This window comes from Tamandua tetradactyla, chromosome 10 (assembly GCF_023851605.1).
Source record: "Tamandua tetradactyla isolate mTamTet1 chromosome 10, mTamTet1.pri, whole genome shotgun sequence".
Classification (NCBI taxonomy): domain Eukaryota; kingdom Metazoa; phylum Chordata; class Mammalia; order Pilosa; family Myrmecophagidae; genus Tamandua; species Tamandua tetradactyla.
Window position 1 is genome coordinate 38774487 of NC_135336.1, and position 21516 is coordinate 38796002.

The window sequence follows — 21516 nt, forward strand, 5'->3', positions numbered from 1 at the left end:
CTGAGTTATCTTACTGCCTTAAATGTAGGAGAAATAAGATTCTAAGGAGGCAGAATTCAAAATACGATTTATAAAAACTTATCAAGTACAGATCATTTTCTCTCTTTAGAAAAATCTATGCAAGAGTAGGGGATATTTGCCCTTCTCAGAAACTCCACTCTTCTCTAGTTGGCAATGCTAATGGCATACATACCAAGAAAAAGAAAAAGAAAAAAAAAAACTCCTCAATTAGAACACTTCTAGATAGAAGCCTTAAAAAGACAAGGAGTTAAAAGGCTGGTAGTTAGTTATGAGCTATAATAGTCTCCATTTAACATCTTTTCAAAGATACATCTTCATAGAGAAGGCTCTTTTAAGTCTCTATTTGATCCTATTTAAAATGAGAAATTGGAGGTTCACAAAGTAAGATGTGCAAAGTCACAAAGATACTTAAACAATGAAACTACATCCCAGCCCAAAGCCCATCCACCTTCTACTTCATGCTCTTCACATCTCCAAGAGGCTGAGAAGGTAATAATCTGTTAGGCACATCTAGGTATGACCATTTCAATCACACATCTTAGATGACATGGTTTCTGGACACTCTAATCTGCTAAGGTAAACACTTAGACTTAGACACATCAAATAGAGTCAACAACAAAACTGATCTTACAAATCACTCTTGTATTTTTGCTTTCCACAAAAATGGCTTAAGTCATAAGAAAGACCCCGTATACCTACATGAACAAGAAGTTCTCCTGTGATTCACTTAATTATTAAGTGTTGATGATGTATCAGGAAGAGTGTTAAGTATGTCATAAACATACCATAGTCTACCCATCTAGAGAATGGATGTATTATAATGGGTTGTTGTAAATATCAGATAAAGGAATAAGGAACTAAGTAATTCTAATTTCGTATTTTCATAGTAAATAGCAGGCTAAACTAAAAAGCACCTGCTATTACCCCGATGCTACACGTCATGAGAGAAGGCTGTCCAGATTAGCCTCCTCAAATATCCAATGGCTTCAATTACCCATAGTATACAGCTCCTCAAATTAAAATTTAAGATTCCTACAATCTAGTCACAGGCTATCTTTCTGAAGTATCTGCCCTTCAACCCCTTCTTCATGTACCCCAGGATCATGGTCAGAGTCCTTCACTGTCCCTTGACTGTCCCTGTGTTTAGCTCATGCTTCCTCCGCCACCTAGTATGCCCTTCCCATAAGCACCCACCTTCCAAATCGTTTACATTCTGTCAAAGCCAAAACAAATGCTATGTCTTCACAAAGCTTCCTGGATTAGGCTGCAAAAAGGCTTACTTCCACATGAGGTGCTCATTCTCCCTCTTGCACGAGGGAAGACAAATTCCATTGCTGTGAGCTGCCCTATAGAGTGGCTCACATACCACGGGACTGAGAGAGGGCTCTCACCCACAGTCAGCAAGAAACAAAGGCCCCGAGTTCAATACCCGAACACATGTGTGAACTTAGAAGGAGATCGTCTCTCAGCTGAGTCTGCAAATGACACCACAGCTCTAACCAACACCTTGATTGCAACCTCTTGTGCCCAAGGCACCCACTAAGTTGTGTCTGGATATGTGATTCACAGAAACCACAAGCTAAGTGTTTGTTTCAAGTTGCTGCATTTTGGAGTAATTTATTACAGCCAATATATAATAGATGATGTATACAATGTCTCTGAATAGGATATACTGATGTAATGAATAAATGAGACCCATCTCCCAAAGAAGCACGAAAACTTTACTCAAGTCAAAGGTATAAAAGAGTAATAAACAAATAGGTTTACAGTTCACCTGGGAAAGAAATCTTAAATGTAAAAAAAAGCATTTCATTGTAAGCATTCTTGCCTCAGTTTTTTATTGGGCCATGTTTGTTTCCTGGTACTCATATATATCTTTTTCCAGATCTCTTTCCCACGTTGCTGTAATTAAAGGGTATTCTGCTGCCTGTAGATAGGATTATATAGGATTATATACATTAAAGCAGATCTGGATTCTGAAGTTGTGAAAGCAGCTATAAAACTGATGCATTCAAAAATAAAAATAAATAAAAATAAAAGAAAGAAACAACAACAAAAAAAGAAAAAAATGGATGCATTCATACCTACAGAAATCATGATAGGTAGATTTTCCTTTGTTTGATGTTTGGTTTTTGAAGAGGAAGATTTTATTAAGAAGAAAAATATATAGTGAACTGTACAGAAATTCTAGTCTGTACACCATCCTAAAGAAAAATGTATAAGTGTTTTTAGAATAGGAAAAATTACACAAGTTGGGGTCTCAAAATTAACTTTCAGTGGCTGAGAGATTTCAAATAGAGTCAAGAAGTCATTCTGGAAGTTATTCTTATGTGGTATACAGATATCCTTTTTCAGTTTTGGGGATATTGGAGTAGCTAGAGAGAAATACCTGAAACTGTTGAACTATAATCCAATAGCCTTGACTCCTGAAGATGATAGAATAACCATAGAGCTTTTAAAGTGTAACTGTATGATTGTGAAAACCTTGTGATTGACACTCCTTTATCCAGTGTATGGACAAAGTAAGAAAAGACAAAAATAAATAAGTAATAGGGGAAAGAGAGAGTAAGGGATGTTTTAGGTGTTTTCTTTTTTAACTTTCATTTTTTACTTTTATTCTTTTTTTTGGAGTAATGAAAATGCTCAAAAATCTATTGTGATGACAAATGCACAACTACATGATGATACTGTGAACCACTAATTGTAAAAAAATTGGATGATTACATGGTATGTCGAATATATATCACAATAAAAGTATATTTTTTAAAAGTTGGAAACTTCAGTTGTAAAAAAAGTGACAGTTCTAAAAACAGAACTCATTTTGTACAATGAATGTAAGTAAAGATTAGTGTATAGTTGTCTTTTTCGCTTTTAAATGAAGAAAAGCTTTGCTTATAGGTTGCACATTTTTATTGGAATAAATCTGCATAATCCTACCCCTTCAGTGTAAAACTCGTGCTTACCAGTTTCCAGTTGTATTTAGCTTTTTGTTGGAATTTGGAAAAAATGAAAACCTAAACAAAATAGGTGAAAATTCCCTGAAAAAAAAATTGGTTTATAGTTCAGAAGAGTTGAGCTTTCTATTTAGCTAGGAATGTATAATTTAAGGGAATTTTAGAGAAGTCTCATGAACTACCAGTGTCCAAGGGAAGCTATGCTTTTCCAGGATTGACTGCTGTTCACCAAGAACAGTCTAGAGGATGTGGATACAGTCCAAAGCCTGTGCTCTACAAGAGCTTACACATAGATTAATATCCTTGCTGGACAGGTTGGAAGATGAGTGTTCACACTGCTGATGTTCACCGCTCCTGGTGGTGCAGTGCACATGCCAGCAGTCTTCAAATTAAGCACAGTCCATTTCTGTTCCCCTGGATTATCTGTAATATATCCTATCCACAGGCAGACTAGCATTAAAATAAGAGAAAAGACAAATTTCCATCTGAGTTAAGGCTGACAAGAAGGGTTAAGTTTGGAGCTTGTACTGGAGGAAGAGTGGGCCCTATTATTTAGCCTATGTTTAACAATTAACAGAAAGTAGATTTATTATTTTCCTTGTATTTTCTACCTGAGAAATGGTCTTCATCAGAAAGCGATAGAACAAAGAAAAGCCAAGTTTGAATTGAAGGTCCATATGGCGTGAGGAGCTACAATTTCTAGGACCAGATTAAACAACACAAGATTGTAAGAAAGAGCTTGCTTTTCAGGTGTAATTGTGAAGTCTCTCAAATTTTTCAAAGCTGTTTCCCATTGGCTACCTTTAAATATAGTCCACATTGTTAATGATAAAATTTAGCTGCTAATTTTCTGGAGTCACACAGGCAGCCTTTGCAGCATCTGGGCAGAAAGGATATAAGCATACCATAATCGTCTTGTTGAGTTAGACCAAAGAGGAATCAACTTCCTTGGCCCAGACCCTGGCTCTGATCTTTGCTTAGCTTGGTGTCATTGTAAAGAGAAAGGACTAAAACCTCTGGGAGTTGTTTGGAGGATTACATAAATTAATATATATAAAAGTATTTAGAACAATGCCTGGCATATAGTATATATAAAATAAGCTGTAACTTTTATGAAAGACTTGGAGCTCAAAACTCAAGTCTCTTTGCCAACAATTCCCCCACATATGGAGTTTTAGAAGTTGCAAAAGACTGTTTGCCTATGGTCAGAAATGAGCTAAAGTCTCAGAAATAAAAAATATTCTTTTTTTTTTTAGTGTAAATATTCAACAGGCAAATAATATCTCAAGGGAAAAAATTAACAGCCTAGTATCTTAGCCCTTAGAACTCTATTCCAGTATACCCACCTGAAGATGATCTTTCCAGTAGTCAACTATGTCTGGAAGCAGGTCTTTTATGCACTGTATCTTATCATTTTATGAATTTGAAATCAACTTGAGAACTATACAAGCTCTAAATCAACTTGAGAACTATACAAGCTCTATACCTCTTGCTTTCAAAACAGGATTTGTAATATACACTGCCACTAGCCAGAGTCTGTAAGTATATGTTATACCACAAGACCACCAGCATTAAGTATTTTATATTTTTTGCTAATAAAAATGGACATCTTTATCTTTTTAATTTGCATTTATACATTTTTTATAACAAATGAGACAGTTTTGCTAAATATTTTAACTTGTGTGTTAAGTTACTTAGAAACATAGCTTGAGGGGAATTTTGCAATGATATCATCAAAAGTTTGGTAAAGTTTGCTTATATAATAAGCGGGAAAAAATCATTAAATGATTTTTGAAACAATACAGTTCAACTTTTAAAAGAGGTTATAACAAATTCTTTACAGAGTAGATGCCGAGATAAAACAGTTCAAAGAATACTGTTAAATATGGTTAATATGGTTAATTATTTTTAAAAATTCTTTAAATACAGTGATGGAGTTTGGGTGGACTAAGAACATGGAGAGGAGATCTCAGTTTAACTATAATGGGTTTTAAAGAAAAAAATGTGCCTAAAATATTCTCCTCAAATGAATAAAATTTTAGAGGACTTCCTGGAAGATGGCGGCTTAGTAAGACGCGCGGATCTTAGTTTCTTCTCCAGGACACCTACTAGGGGAGTAGAAACGATACAGAAAGCGCCCAAAGCCACAACAGAGATAAAAAAGACAGCGTACCCCATCCTGGAACGGCTGGCTGGCTGAGAGAAGCAGCTCGGGTGAGATCGCCGAGGCGGGCGGGCCTTACCGGGCGGGGTGGCAAGCGGCCGGAGTTACTCCCTTCCCCCTTCCCGGGCCGGCTGGGAGAATTGGAGACGCGGTCCCCTGAAACCAAGGCGGCTGGCGCCCACACCACGCACAGCCCCCGGACCAACTGAGAGAATTGGATCGGAAACCCCCAGGCCACGGAGAACGGTGACGGGTGGGGGAGGCCCCTTCCAAACCCGTGACCCCCGGGGAACGTGCACTCTCCCGGGCGGGCTGCTGCCGCTGGCGCCCTCCTGCCACGCTTGTTGCCCAGGGCCGACTAGGAAATTCGGACGGGCTCTTTCCCTGGCTGCGGCGACCAGCAACCCTCCCTGCGTTCGGACCCCGGGCCGGCTCAAGCCGTTTCGGCTAGCGAACCCCCAAGACGGCGAGAGTTTTCCAAAGTTTAAGGTCCCACAGCACCTTTTACTGGTGGGACCCGCAGACAAACGGGTGCCATGAGCGCCACCTACTGGGCAGGATAAGAAAAACAGAACCCAGAGATTTCACAGAAAAATATTACAACCTTGCTGGGTCCAACACCAAGAGAAATCTGAATAAATGCCCAGACGCCAGCAGCAGAAGATAACTGTCCACGCTCAAAAGATTGAGAATATGGCTCAGTCAAAGGAACAAACCAATAGCTCAAATGAGACACAAGAGCTGAGACAACTAATGCTGAATATACGAACAGAAATGGAAAACCTCTTCAAAAATGAAATCGATAAATTGAGGGAGGACATGAAGAGGACATGGGCTGAACATAAAGAAGAAATAGAAAAACTGAAAAAACAAATCGCAGAACTTATGGAAGTGAAGGATAAAGTAGCAAACATAGAAAAAATAATGGATAGCTACAATGATAGATTTAAAGAGACAGAAGATAGAATTAGTGATTTGGAGGATGGAACATCTGAATTCCAAAAAGAAACAGAAACTATAGGGAAAAGAATGGAAAAATTTGAACAGGGTATCAGGGAACTCAAGGACAATATGAACCACACAAATATACGTGTTGTGGGTGTCCCAGAAGGAGAAGAGAAGGGAAAAGGAGGAGAAAAACTAATGGAAGAAATTATCACTGAAAATTTCCCAACTCTTATGAAAGACCTAAAATTACAGATCCAAGAAGTGCAGCGCACCCCAAAGAGATTAGACCCAAATAGGCGTTCTCCAAGACACTTACTAGTTAGAATGTCAGAGGTCAAAGAGAAAGAGAAGATCTTGAAAGCAGCAAGAGAAAAACAATCCATTACATACAAGGGAAACCCAATAAGATTTTGTGTAGATTTCTCAGCAGAAACCATGGAAGCTAGAAGACAGTGGGATGATATATTTAAAATACTAAAAGAGAAAAACTGCCAACCAAGACTCCTATATCCAGCAAAATTATCCTTCAAAAATGAGGGAGAAATTAAAACATTCTCAGACAAAAAGTCACTGAAAGAATTTGTGACCAAGAGACCAGCTCTGCAAGAAATACTAAAGGGAGCACTAGAGTCAGATACAAAAAGACAGAAGAGAGAGATATGGAAAAGAGTGTAGAAAGAAGGAAAATCAGATATGATATATATAATACAAAAGGCAAAATGTTAGAGGAAAATATTATCCAAACAGTAATAACACTAAATGTCAATGGACTGAATTCCCCAATCAAAAGACATAGATTGGCAGAATGGATTAAAAAACAGGATCCTTCTATATGCTGTCTACAGGAAACACATCTTAGACCCAAAGATAAACATAGGTTGAAAGTGAAAGGTTGGGAAAAGATATTTCATGCAAATAACAACCAGAAAAGAGCAGGAGTGTCTATACTAATATCCAACAAAAGACTTCAAATGTAAAACAGTTAAAAGAGACAAAGAAGGACACTATATACTAATAAAAGGAACAATTAAACAAGAAGACATAACAATCATAAATATTTATGCACCGAATCAGAATGCCCCAAAATACGTGAGGAATATACTGCAAACATTGAAAAGGGAAATAGACTCATATACCATAATAGTTGGAGACTTCAACTCACCACTCTCATCAAGGGACAGAACATCTAGACAGAGGATCAACAAAGAAATAGAGAATCTGAATATTACTATAAATGAACTAGACTTAATAGACATTTATAGGACATTACATCCCACAACAGCAGGATACACCTTTTTCTCAAGTGCTCATGGATCATTCTCAAAGATAGACCATATGCTGGGTCACAAAGCAAGTCTTAACAAATTTAAAAAGATTGAAATCTTACACAACACTTTCTCGGACCATAAAGGAATGATGTTGGAAATCAATAATAGGCAGAGTGCCAGAAAATTCACAAATACGTGGAGGCTCAACAACACACTCCTAAACAACGACTGGGTCAAAGAAGAAATTGCAAGGGAAATTAGCAAATACCTCGAGGCGAATGAAAATGAAAACACAACATATCAAAACTTATGGGACGCAGCAAAGGCAGTGCTAAGAGGGAAATTTATTGCTCTAAATGCCTATATCAGAAAAGAAGAAAAGGCAAAAATTCAGGAATTAACTATCCATTTGGAAGAACTGGAGAAAGAACAGCAAGCTAACCCCAAAGCAAGAAAAAGGAAAGAAATAACAAAGATTAGAGCACAAATAAATGAAATTGAAAACATGAAAACAATAGAGAATATCAATAAGGCCAGAAGTTGGTTCTATGAGAAAATCAATAAGATTGATGGGCCCTTAGCAAGATTGACAAAAAGAAGAAGAGAGAGGATGCAAATAAATAAGATCAGAAATGGAAGAGGAGACATAACTACTGACCTCACAGAAATAAAGGAGGTAATAACAGGATACTATGAACAACTTTACGCTAATAAATACAACAATTTAGAGGAAATGGACGGGTTCCTGGAAAGACATGAACAACCAACTTTGACTCAAGAAGACATAGATGACCTCAACAAACCAATCACAAGTAAAGAAATTGAATTAGTCATTCAAAAGCTTCCTAAAAAGAAAAGTCCAGGACCAGATGGCTTCACATGTGAATTCTACCAAACGTTCCAGAAAGAATTAGTACCAATTCTCTTCAAACTCTTCAAAAAAATCGAAGTGGAGGGAAAACTACCTAATTCATTCTATGAAGCCAACATCACCCTCATACCAAAACCAGGCAAAGATATTACAAAAAAAGAAAACTACAGACCAATCTCTCTAATGAATACAGATGCAAAAATCCTCAATAAAATTCTAGCAAATCGTATCCAACAGCACATTAAAAGAATTATACATCATGACCAAGTAGGATTCATCCCAGGTATGCAAGGATGGTTCAACATAAGAAAATCAATTAATGTAATACACCATATCAACAAATCAAAGCAGAAAAATCACATGATCATCTCAATTGATGCAGAGAAGGCATTCGACAAGATCCAACATCCTTTCCTGTTGAAAACACTTCAAAAGATAGGAATACAAGGGAACTTCCTTAAAATGATAGAGGGAATATATGAAAAACCCACAGCTAATATCATCCTCAATGGGGAAAAATTGAAAACTTTCCCCCTAAGATCAGGAACAAGACAAGGATGTCCACTATCACCACTATTATTCAACATTGTGTTGGAGGTTCTAGCCAGAGCAATTAGACAAGAAAAAGAAATACAAGGCATCAAAATTGGAAAGGAAGAAGTAAAACTATCACTGTTTGCAGACGATATGATACTATACGTCGAAAACCCGGAAAAATCCACAACAAAACTACTAGAGCTAATAAATGAGTACAGCAAAGTAGCAGGTTACAAGATCAACATTCAAAAATCTGTAGCATTTCTATACACTAGTAATGAACAAGCTGAGGGGGAAATCAAGAAACGAATCCCATTTACAATTGCAACTAAAAGAATAAAATACCTAGGAATAAATTTAACTAAAGAGACAAAAGACTTATACAAAGAAAACTACAAAAAACTGCTAAAAGAAATCACAGAAGACCTAAACAGATGGAAGGGCATACCGTGTTCATGGATTGGAAGACTAAATATAGTTAAGATGTCAATCCTACCTAAATTGATTTACAGATTCAATGCAATACCAATCAAAATCCCAACAACTTATTTTTCAGAAGTAGAAAAACCAATAAGCAAATTTATCTGGAAGGGCAGGGTGCCCCGAATTGCTAAAAACATCTTGAGGAAAAAAAACGAAGCTGGAGGTCTCGCGCTGCCTGACTTTAAGGCATATTATGAAGCCACAGTGGTCAAAACAGCATGGTATTGGCATAAAGATAGATATATCGACCAATGGAATCGAATAGAGTGCTCAGATATAGACCCTCTCATCTATGGACATTTGATCTTTGATAAGGCAGTCAAGCCAACTCACCTGGGACAGAGCAGTCTCTTCAATAAATGGTGCCTAGAGAACTGGATATCCATATGCAAAAGAATGAAAGAAGACCCATCTCTCACACCCTATACAAAAGTTAACTCAAAATGGATCAAAGATCTAAACATTAGGTCTAAGACCATAAAACAGTTAGAGGAAAATGTTGGGAGATATCTTATGGATCTTACAACTGGAGGCGGTTTTATGGACCTTAAACCTAAAGCAAGAGCACTGAAGAAGGAAATAAATAAATGGGAACTCCTCAAAATTAAACACTTTTGTGCATCAAAGAACTTCATCAAGAAAGTAGAAAGACAGCCTTCACAATGGGAGACAATATTTGGAAATGATATATCAGATAAAGGTCTAGTATCCAGAATTTATAAAGAGATTGTTCATCTCAACAACAAAAAGACAGCCAACCCAATTACAAAATGGGAAAAAGACTTGAACAGACACCTCTCAGAAGAGGAAATACGGATGGCCAAGAGGCACATGAAGAGATGCTCAATGTCCCTGGCCATTAGAGAAATGCAAATCAAAACCACAATGAGATATCATCTCACACCCACCAGAATGGCCATTATCAACAAAACAGAAAATGACAAGTGCTGGAGAGGATGCGGAGAAAGAGGCACACTTATCCACTGTTGGTGGGAATGTCAAAGGGTGCAACCACTGTGGAAGGCAGTTTGGCGGTTCCTCAAAAAGCTGAATATAGAATTGCCATACGACCCAGCAATACCATTGCTAGGTATCTACTCAAAGGACTTAAGGGCAAAGACACAAACGGACATTTGCACACCAATGTTTATAGCAGCATTATTTACAATTGCAAAGAGATGGAAACAGCCAAAATCTCCATCAACAGAAGAGTGGCTAAACAAACTGTGGTATATACATACGATGGAATATTATGCAGCTTTAAGACAAGATAAACTTATGAACCATGTAATAACATGGATGGACCTAGAGAATATTATGCTGAGTGAATCCAGCCAAAAACTAAAGGACAAATACTGTATGGTCCCACTGATGTGAACGGACATTCGAGAATAAACTTGGAATATGTCATTGGTAACAGAGTTCAGCAGGAGTTAGAAACAGGGTAAGACAATGGGTAATTGAAGCTGAAGGGATACAGACTGTGCAACAGGACTAGATACAAAAACTCAAAAATGGACAGCACAATAATACCTAATTGTAAAGTAATCATGTTAAAACACTGAATGAAGCTGCATCTGAGCTATAGGTTTTTGTTTTGTTTTGTGTTGTTTTGTTTTGATTTTACTATTATTACTTTTATTTTTTTCTCTATATTAACATTCTATATCTTTTTCGGTTATGTTGCTAGTTCTTCTAAACCAATGCAAATGTACTAAGAAATGATGATCATGCATCTATGTGATGATGTTAAGAATTAATGATTGCATGTGTAGAATGGTATGATCTCTAAATGTTGGGTTAATTTCTTTTTTTCCGTTAATTAAAAAAAAAAAAAAAAGAGAAGGGATAATTGGAGATGAAGGGATACAGACTGTACAACGGGACTGGATATAAAAACTCAGAAATGGACAGCACAATACTACCCAATTGTAATGCAATTATGTTAAAACACTGAATGAAGCTGCATGTGAGGTATAGGTTTTTTGTTTTTGTTTTTTTTGTTTTTTTTCTTTCTATTATTGTTCTAATTCTTATTCTGTTGTCTTTTTATTTCTTTTTCTAAATCGATGCAAATGTACTAAGAAATGATGAATATGCAACTATGTGATGTTATTAAGAATTACTGATTGTACATGTAGATTGGAATGATTTCTAATTGTTTTGTTAATTCTTTTTTTAATTAATAAAAAAAAAAGAATAAAATTTTAAATATTTAACTGGCAATAGAATGTTCAGTAAAATATTGAACTTCGCATAAGACAGTGGTACTTTCTGTAAGAAACATTTCTCTCCCTAATTTGAAGTGATGCCAAATACTTATCACCCCATACATAGAAACATGACTATGGTCAGTCTTATTAAAATTGATTTTGTATAATTGACGGGACATTCTAATGATTACAGTTAAGGCAAATAGAGGATGTGGACAGAAAGAAGGCAAGAAGTTGTTCTCTGCAATGCCTCTAATCTGAGTCAAATTAGATAGAAAGGGCCCCAATTCTCAAGAGGTGTGTAGGGCAGAGCTTAGTTGGCCATGGAGAAGACATCCTACCTGAAACAAAGTAATACGGTAATTAACCCATAATGTACATTTCCATAACTCCACCTTATATCTCAATGTCTCATCTCTTCAGAGATTCGTAGTTTCACCTGTAGGTGGCTGATAAGCAGTGATACATAATTATGGACCATAAGATCTGAGATCAAAGTCTAGGAAGAACAACACTGAGGCACTGCCATGTAGTCTCAGAGAGAGGACAGTCACATGCTCTAGGCACGGAAGAGATTGTCATGTTACTGTGAGAACAGAGTGGAGCCCGCCAGGATCTCATCACTGATTATGTTCAGACAGCGGTAGTCTACTCAAGTGTCTGGAGAAAAACTAAATCCAGGAGTTGGTTCTTTCCTCAGTGCTGGTCAACTGACAGAACATTCTGGTGAGCCGCACACTGAGAGTGGGCCAAGTCTTCATCTAAGGACTTTAATTGACTTTAAGGAACCCCAAAGTCTGAGGGCACTTGGTGTCATGATAGAAGAAATTATTTCCCTATGTTGTGCAGCTGTATTCTGAAATGATCATAGCCAGTATTGATTGAACATTTTCTGCATCTAGGCACCTTGCTAAGCACTTTACTACATTTTCATTTAATCTTCACAGCAAACCTAGGAGGTCCTGTCTTCCTATTTAGAGATTAGAAAACTAAGGCTCAGAGAAAAATATATAATTGGTTAATTGTACTTGAACAAAGGATTATTTTAAAGCCTGGAGACGATATTCTTGACTAGTGCATCTTTTTTTAATCTTTTAACTAAAATATGCTTATAAATGTGGAGATGACCAGTTTACTGTTCTGGATAGAAATTATTTTCTACAAGTTTCTGGAAAATGGGTAAACTCAAATTTGCTTTGTCAGGTACCAGCCACAGAAATCTTAAACTTTTAATATTTTCCCCCTATTATCCAAAGTCTGATGGAAATTAAACCTTAACTTGTTGAATTCTTTCTTAGTTATAAGAATATTCCTCCAAGATAAGTGTTCCACAATACTTGTCAAAATAAGTATTCTTCATCTCCTCTCCACTCTCTTCTCTGTACACAAGGACTTTCCTCTTGCATTTTTATCATATTTGGTAATTTTTTAAATTTGAGCTAGTTCAGCATTATCCTTCAAGACAATCTTTACTTAAGCATTTTTTTTGCACATATACACTACACATATTTGCACTGAAACGGTTTAAATGACTAGTCATAATTTTTTCCCCAATAGAAAAAAGTCAAGTAAAAACATACATATTTAATTTATTCAAGTCCAATTTTAAGTTCTAATTTAAACAGCCTAGAAAATTTTTTTTTACCTTACCTAGAAGTCCATGCCGATACTGGTTAGTCAAAAACAAAGCAGTCCGTAGAAATGAGGATTTAATTCAGATGTGAGGGAAGGAGACAAATGGCAGTCTGAGTCTCTTTCAGAGAGTAAAGTTTAATTACTGATTTACAATAGACCAAAGGTACCCAGTGATGTCAACCTTCCATCACACTAAACCCCACCCAGTTCTGAGTCAATGGAACTGAAGTGTCCAGAATTCAGAATGCCTGGTTTCAGACCATATAAGAGTGCTGCTAAATATAAACCCATAGAGGTAGTGCTCTCTGGTTTCCAGGCTATGCATGCCCAGCTGCACCTCAGTATGAGGCAGGCAACTAACTGGGTTGGGCCTGCCCTATGACTTGCCTGTCCGGAGCAGTTCTGGTTCCCTGCAAAATGGTAAAGAAAATCATACAGCTTGTTTCAGTGGGTGCTGACAGTTCTAAGAAAAAGAATCATAACCCTACATAAAGTCATACCTAATTGACACTTAAATTCTCTCTGCAGTTCTGGTTGCTAGAACACCCAAGCTTAAACTTGAAAAACTTCAGAGGAAAGCCTTCACTGTAAAGAACTCCCTGAACTCTGCAGGGAGAGCTTAGCCATGATTCTCCTTTATATTATCACATCACATATCACTATTACAATTATTGGGTGTCTCTCCTCTCAATCTCCCCACCACACACAGAGGGAAAGAGGGAGAGATAGAGAAATAGGGAGCATGCTTTACTCATCTCTTCATCCTCAACAACCTGCAATGTGCTTACCACATAGTAACATATAGTAGGTGGTCAGTATACGCTTTTTAGCTACATGGGATCAAAGGTTACAAACCGAACAAAAAGATAATTTATAAGGATAGCAAACATGACTCTTCAGTCTGGATCAAAAGATATCTTTCAGGCCTCAACAAGGCACAAAAATCCTTCCATTATATGGCCTAGCCTTCGTGAATTACTCCTTATATCTACCTTATCTTCCCACCACATTGAGACTCTTAGGGGAAAAGACAAGGGTACATTTGAGAAACTCTTCCCCTCTTCTTCTCAGCTCTTCCTTGCTCTCTTTTAAATCCTATTTGTACCTAAGGTTCTACACTGGTGTCAACTGCTGAGGGCCTTCAACTACCTACTGGAAGGTGGATCAGGTGCCCCCACTCCCCCAGCATCCCCAAAGTCACTCATGCCAACTTTCATCATTATTTAATAAAATCCATTAGGAAATAAGATCAAACTGAGGCTACCTTAAAAGATACAGACAATCCCAGCTTTCACCTCTGCATCTCCAGAGCCATGTGACCACTGGTACATCACAGCCATTCTAATGTTAGCTTAAGGAAATATCTGAGATCCTAAAGCACACACATGGGGAGAACAGACTTGCACAGAATCTCAAAATAGAAATAGGTGTTCTTTGAAGATTTTTGAAGTTTTAAGATGAAATACTATATACACATAAAGATACTTGTTATTCAGAGATGGTTCAAGACAAAGTTAAATATAGAATTAAGATTTATGATTGTTAAGAATATGAATGGCTAAGAGAAAAGGGTTGTTTTAAGGTTTATGCCACAGGGAAAGTTACTATAAAACTTAAGCCACCATTGAAGTGCAGATCAACACTTTAAGGTTATTTACCTTTTCCTTGAATGTTTTTGTCACTACCTCTCCACAGGTGGACCTAAAAAGAAGTAGGTGGAGCCATTAGGACCCTATATTAGGGAAGCCTGTGTCACTACCGCATGCAGAGGCTTAGTTGTTAAACTTTGAGATATATTCCCACTTCAAATGCCAATTTGGGGTTTTCCTTTGCAAAGTTCCTCCATAATGCATTCAGGTTGTTTGGAGGAGAGATGGCATGGAATATGGTTCACCTTGATTAAATTCATGTTGCACTTACACTAAAGCTCAGAGGAGAATTTAAATTAATGCTGGCATTTACCACTTATTAAATTTGCAAGAGTTCTGAAGAAATAAAAGTATAACTGTCCTGTAGCTTAAGGATGGGAAAGTAGCTCCTGGGTGAATCCTCAGCGATCCAATAAGGCTGAAATTAATAATCCAACTGGAGTCTTTCAATAGAAAAAAAGTGAATTTGAACTCTAAATCTTAGAGGTGGACAAACATGACTAAAATGTAGAAGATCTTAAATTGGTCTGAAAGTCACACCAGGTAACCCTGGACTTCATAATTGGGCATTTACTAAGTCAATTGGATCAGCACGTGTTTCTAGCAAGAAACATCTAATATCCCAGCTAGTGAGTAATATGACCTATTAACTCCACACATTTATCTTCCAAGATGCTAAATCACCATTTATCATCATTTGTGCATGTCTTCCTTCCTGTTCCATTGTTGCTACAGCAATACAGAATGAACGAGAATATAAAAAAAATGTCTACAACTTGTTGTAACTCCTGAATCAGAACCCAAGACAAGTCTCTCTTCTTGTCTTGGTTCTCTTGTTTCCCCTGTCTTTCCTTGTATTTCCACTTGTCTCAGGTCTAGACAGACTCAACTATGTTCAAAGTGCTTTTACAACTTCCTTAACAATCACTCTGGGAAACAGGATTACTTAGGTATCTCCCTGCCTTTTCTAGGATGAAGAAATAGGTGCTAAGAGTGAACAAGTGATGAACCTAATGATTAAGTGGCATCATTGGACATTGTGTTAGGCACCTGCCATCCCCTGCTCAGATCCCTCAGCCCACCTTTTTGTTCTGGCCATTGCTGTGTCCTCCAGGTATACACAGGTGCATGTGACAGCACCTCATGGCAACTGTACTGTTTCTTTTGTGTTTCTCGTCCCAGGGTTTCTCTGTTTTCCTACTGAGAAAATGAACACCCTGCAACATTAATTTTAGCCACTGGAGATCCGATTGCTTGCCTATGCTGGGTCTCTGGTTTAGTTCCTCCAGGATTGAGTCCAATTGCTCACAGTGATAACCAGCTCAACAATACAACTATGAATTAGATTTTCCTTTTTCCTTGTGTACCACATCTCACCCCCACTCCACCCTTACCCTCGGGGTCCCCAATTTCCTGAGTTTACTTTCTAAAATTAATCATTTGCATGATAGGCTTGTCTTAGGTTCTGACTCAGGAGTGATAACAAGTTGTAGACATTTTTTCGATATTCTCATCCATTCTTTTTGCTATCGTATTAATCACCTGGCCTAAAATTCAACACATTTTTTCCCCATTTACAATTACAGGCAGGACAAAGACTGTCATATTTATTTGAGTATCAAATATAACCTCTATGTCCCATGTGCCTTGCCCATGTCAGGTGCTTAAAAATGGGAAAATTATGATTACATTTAAAGTGGTGATTGTTTAAGAAGGATGCATATGTAAATATGAATAGAAACCCATGAGCTGTCCTTCTACAGATGACTTGGGAGCTGGAAGTAACTATTTACCCAGTGATTTTTCTAAGTCTATGATGCTTCTATATAGCCCCTGGCTGTCTTCTTTACATACTGTTTTCTTAATGAGAAGTTAGTTTTTGATTCTTGTCTCTTTTTTATTTTAGATGTTTTTGATGATTTATTTTAAACAGACTCCCTGAATAGAGAAAACAAATTTATAATGCAGTTTTTTTATTCTAAGATTTATAATAGCAATTATATCAATAGTTGCCAATTGTAATTATATATGTATTAATGGGGGGTGGCCTTTCAAGAATTTTATAAAGATGGAATGTGGTCATTCATATTTGTTCGGTTCTGGTACCATAAGGAGCTTGAGAAGAAAGGTCAAGGAAACCTCTTGGATGAAGGCTCAGTATTGCTATCAGCTTCATGTACCAGCTGAGGATAAAAAACAACTGGTGAATATCAAAATATTCTTGATTTGTAAAAGACAAATATAAGTATGAATAACAGTCCAAAGGGGCTACACAGTTTGTGCAGACTATCGGATCAGTTAGCCATAATGCTTCTGATTTAAGAGCCAACAGGGATCATTTTACAATATTTGACAGATACCAGAAATTAGGCAGCATGAATATAAACAAGCTGTGATTGCTTGTCATTAAAGATTGAGTTGTAGTATGTTAAGCTATAAACATGGAGAAAAGAAATGAAGACCCAGCTTCTGGATCTTAAATAGGTGGCTGAGACAACCATTACTGTGGAGCAACTGGTTCAGTTTATTGTGTTCTTTAGGAAATTTGTGGAATAAAGTCTAAATAGAATGGCCCAGGAATCTCCATCTTAGACTATGAAATAGAGATATCTACAAAATTTTATCTGTTACTATTCAATGGGCTGATTACCCATATGATTCTTGAACCATATGATTGACAGCTTGATAAAATTATTAAAGAGTACTTATGTTTCAGCACAAAAAGTAAGAAGTCATCTCAGCTGAGACAATGGTAAAATGAAAGGTGTCCCATAATTGTTCTTAATTCCTCAGGAAAAAAAATACATACTTGATTAAACAAAAATTCTCTTGAAGTTTTGTGCAATTTACTGGTCAGTCAGAAAATAAAATTTGTTTCTCCTAGGTACAATTTCATGGCCCTCCCTATCCTCCAATATTATCAAAATTAGATTCATGTTTACTTGACTATCTTGGTAAAGGCAAAGTTATGAAAAACTCTAATCAATTTGCTTCACATTCTATATTCTGACTTGACAATAAACAAAAGTAACATATTCAGACAAGAGCCAGGAGTTCATAAGATAGAGGAATACAATGCTTAAAGAATACTAGACATTATAAAAGGCCAAGGTTGGTCGGCATTTTTTAATGGTGCAGATGGTCAATAAGATCCAACAGGATCAAGAACAGAAAAATCTCTTTTTTTAAGCCCATAGGTAAGGCTAAGGCTTCAACTAGTGGCAGAGAGGATGGACTTTATTGGATATGCATTATGAAGTCTTCACACTGTAGGAAATTACAGACTTGCTTTAGAAACGGGGCAATTATGTGAAATGTTAATGAGTGCTTTCAGACGAAAGAAGTGTCAAAATAGCAAAGTGGGATTGGATTTCATGAGGAGGTTAATTTCTCATGTCAGCATATAAAGCAAAACACTCAGAAAGTCAAAGTTACCTCTGAAAGTTCCTTATGAAAATCCTTACCACCTAGAAAAATAGATAGGAACATCTAAGTTCAGAAACAGATTCTTTTCTTAATTACTATTTTTAAAAACATGGGACCAGACTACTATTTCTTTAATTCAGATTACTATTTTTTAAAATGTCGTCCCAATGTGTCTGGCTTACATATGTGGTGCCAAAAATACCTATTTAAAAGCATTATGTCCCTAATTGCTATGAAATGGTTGCACTCAAGCATAGGCAGTATGACTTTTGGACTGTCACAGGACAGCATATGGCTTCAATTATCTTTAAGATTTGTGAGGTAGTTCTGCTTAATAAGAAAGCAACAGCATTTAGGTCACGCTCTACTCTAAGTTCTGCTTCTATTTGTTAGGTTTATTTCTATGTGGAAGCAAGCCATCAGGATTTTATCTATGAAAAAGAAATATCCCATGGCAAAATGATGCATTAGGATGTACCATATCTAAGATTCTAAGTCAGACCCCACGCCAAAGTCTGAATTAATAGTTTGGATATTTGACCCAAGCCTCAGAATTTTGAAGGTTCTCTGACACAGAACTGAATCCAAAGTTTGGATCAGTTTTGGGCACAAGGTTCTACATTTGAACCTCAGAGTCACTTTATTTTAGAACTTTTTATTTTGAGGTAATTGTAGAGTCACATAAGAAATAAATCCCATGTATATCCCATGTCATTTTTAGCTAGTTTTGCTGAAAGATTATCTTACAAAATCAGTATGGTATCATAACAAGGAGGTGGATAGATACAGTCAAGTTGAAGAACATTTCTGTCACTTCAAGGATCCCTGATTTGCCCTTTCACAGCCAGCCAATTTCCTTTCCCCTCCCAACTTTGCCCTGGCAACTTCTAAACTGTTCTCCATTTTTATAGTTATATCATTTCAAGAATGTTCCATAAGATGAATCACATAGTTTGTAACCTTCTGGGATTGGCTTTTTTTACTCTCCATAATTCATAATGGACATAAATCAATAGTTCCTTCTATTCTATTGCTGAGTAGTATTCTATGGTATGGAAGTACCACCGTTTGTCTAACCATTCATCCATTGAAGGACATTGGGACTGTTTCCAAATGGGTTGTTACTAGTTTTTGCTTATTATGAATAAAGTTAACATGAACATTTATTTATAGGTTTTTTTATTTGTTTTTATTTACAGGTTTTTATGTGAACATATGTTTTTATTTCTTTAGGACTAATACCCAGGAGTACAATTTGCTGGGACATTTAAATTTTTAAGAAATGATACACTGTTTTCCAGAATGATGTCCCATTTTACATTACCACCAGCAATGTATGAATGATTCAGTTATTTCATATCCTGACAAGCATTTGGTATTGCCACTATTTTTTTATTTTAACCAGTTTGATTAAAAGTTATCAAAAACCAGTTTTATATATGTATATAGCAAAAAACAGTTATATATATATATATATAACCAGTTAGCTGTGAGGCACTATCTCATTGCGGCTTTACTTTGTATTGCCCTAATATTTAACGATGATCAGGTAGGGGTGGAAGTTCAAGCTCCTAACAGAGTCTCCATTGGCACTGCATGGAGAGGGGATGCAAGTCTCAGCTCCCTACTCAGCTTCTGACCCCACCTGTTCTAGTTTGCAAGCTGCTGGAATGCAATATACCAGAAATGGAAGGTTTTTAAAAAGGAGAATTTAATAAGTTGCAAGTTTACAGTTCTAAGGCTGTGAAAATGTCCAAATTAAAGCAAGACTATGAAAATGTCTAATCTAAGGCATCCAGGGAAAGATACCTTCGTTCAAGAAGGCCAATGACATTCAAGGTTTCTCTCTCAGCTGGAAAGGCACATGGCAAGATCTAGCTTTCTCTTCAATGGCTTCCCCGGGGCTCGTCCATACTATTGGCTCTGTTGATTTTGGTGACTCTTGTGGCTCTTTCCAAAGTGGTTCCCTCTTAAAGGGCTCCAATAAGCAACCCCACCTTGAATGGGTGGAGATACATCTCCATGGAAACTATTGAATCAAAAGTTACCACCCACAGTTGGGTGAGTCATTTCTCCATAGAAACAATAAAAAAAGATACCACCCAACAATATTGAATGAGGATTAAAGGACATGGCTTTTCTGGGGTACACAATAGCTTCAACCAGCACACCATCTGACCCGAGGGTGTATACTTCATTATGCCAAGAAGGCAGCAATCTAGGATTTCTACCACATTTTTTCTGTGATGTTTGGCAGGGGTATACTAGTTATTGTCTAAATGTTTGTTGTACTAGGCTGCCTTTCTCATCTTTTTGTAGAGAATAGTCTTTTCATGGATTTTTTTTTTTTTTTTTTTTTGCCTGCACTGTTGGCATATAGTAGTTTTCTCGCTTTTTCAGATTGAAGTATGTGATGGATGAAGCAAAACAAAACAAATCAAAACAAAAAAACCCAGGGAGCAGACCTCACTGTGGTTTGTTAGATCCCATGGTCCCTAGTCTATTGACCTTTTCTCCTCCATTCAGAGACTTATATATATTTTTATATATAATATCCAGGTTTTTAGTTGTACTTAGAAGAAAAGGGACAAGTACTCCTACGCCATCTTCCCAAAAGTGAAAGTTCTTCATTATCAGTTTTAAATAGCTATTTGATCTTAGTGAATTAACTACCCTCTTTATACCATGGTTTGCTTGTCTGTGAGATGAAAACATATACCTCATAGGGAAGTGTAAAGGTTAAATAAGGACATATGCACGGTGCTAGGCTCATTGTGGACACTAAAATATTGGATCTTTTCTTTGAAACGAAAAAATTGCTACCAGTGTCTTGATCTTTCGAGTGTATTTTGCAAAACTTCTTCTGAATCTTTCTGTTCCAGAGATACTCAGTTTCTGCCAGACCCTTGTAAGTGCTCAATATCATTAGGTCCATTCCTGATGTTCCCCCTTAGCATTAGTGATTTTAACCTGTTTAAGCAAATTAAATTTCTTTAGTAAAGCCACCAGCACATAGTAAGTATTCTAATGCAAATTCCTCCTATATTATAATAATTCCTTACTAAGTGGCTTTGGGCTAGTCTTCAGCCACAGAGCCATTTCCTAACTAGCATAATGGGGTTGATGCCCAACATCTATCTCATAGGAACAAAGTGTCTACAGGTATAAACACTCTCTTTTGAATGATACCCACTCCTGCTAATAAATAAATAAATAAAAGACAGGCATGCTACTGCAATATCTTCCTGCCATTATCACTAGTCTTGCTCTGTCTTTATTCCTAGTTCCCTACTGTTTCACTTTAAGGCAAATATCACAGCAGGGTGGAGAATTATAGTGAGGCCAAC

At 36.9% G+C, this 21516-nt stretch overlaps 1 protein-coding gene across 6 annotated transcripts in view; it reads right to left on the reverse strand.

Annotated features, from left to right (window-relative positions):
• HHLA2 (HHLA2 member of B7 family) overlaps positions 1 to 13211 on the reverse strand; it is a 78553-nt gene extending 65342 nt beyond the window's left edge. For 4 of the 6 annotated variants that reach the window (XM_077118468.1, XM_077118463.1, XM_077118470.1 and 1 more), the window contains exon 1: positions 13110 to 13211. The gene's annotated coding sequence lies outside the window, so the exon portion shown is untranslated. Of the gene's footprint in view, positions 1 to 13104 lie in introns of all 6 variants that reach the window. The other 2 variants (XM_077118471.1, XM_077118467.1) reach the window with 1 other exon arrangement.
• Positions 13212 to 21516: the final 8305 nt, after the last annotated feature.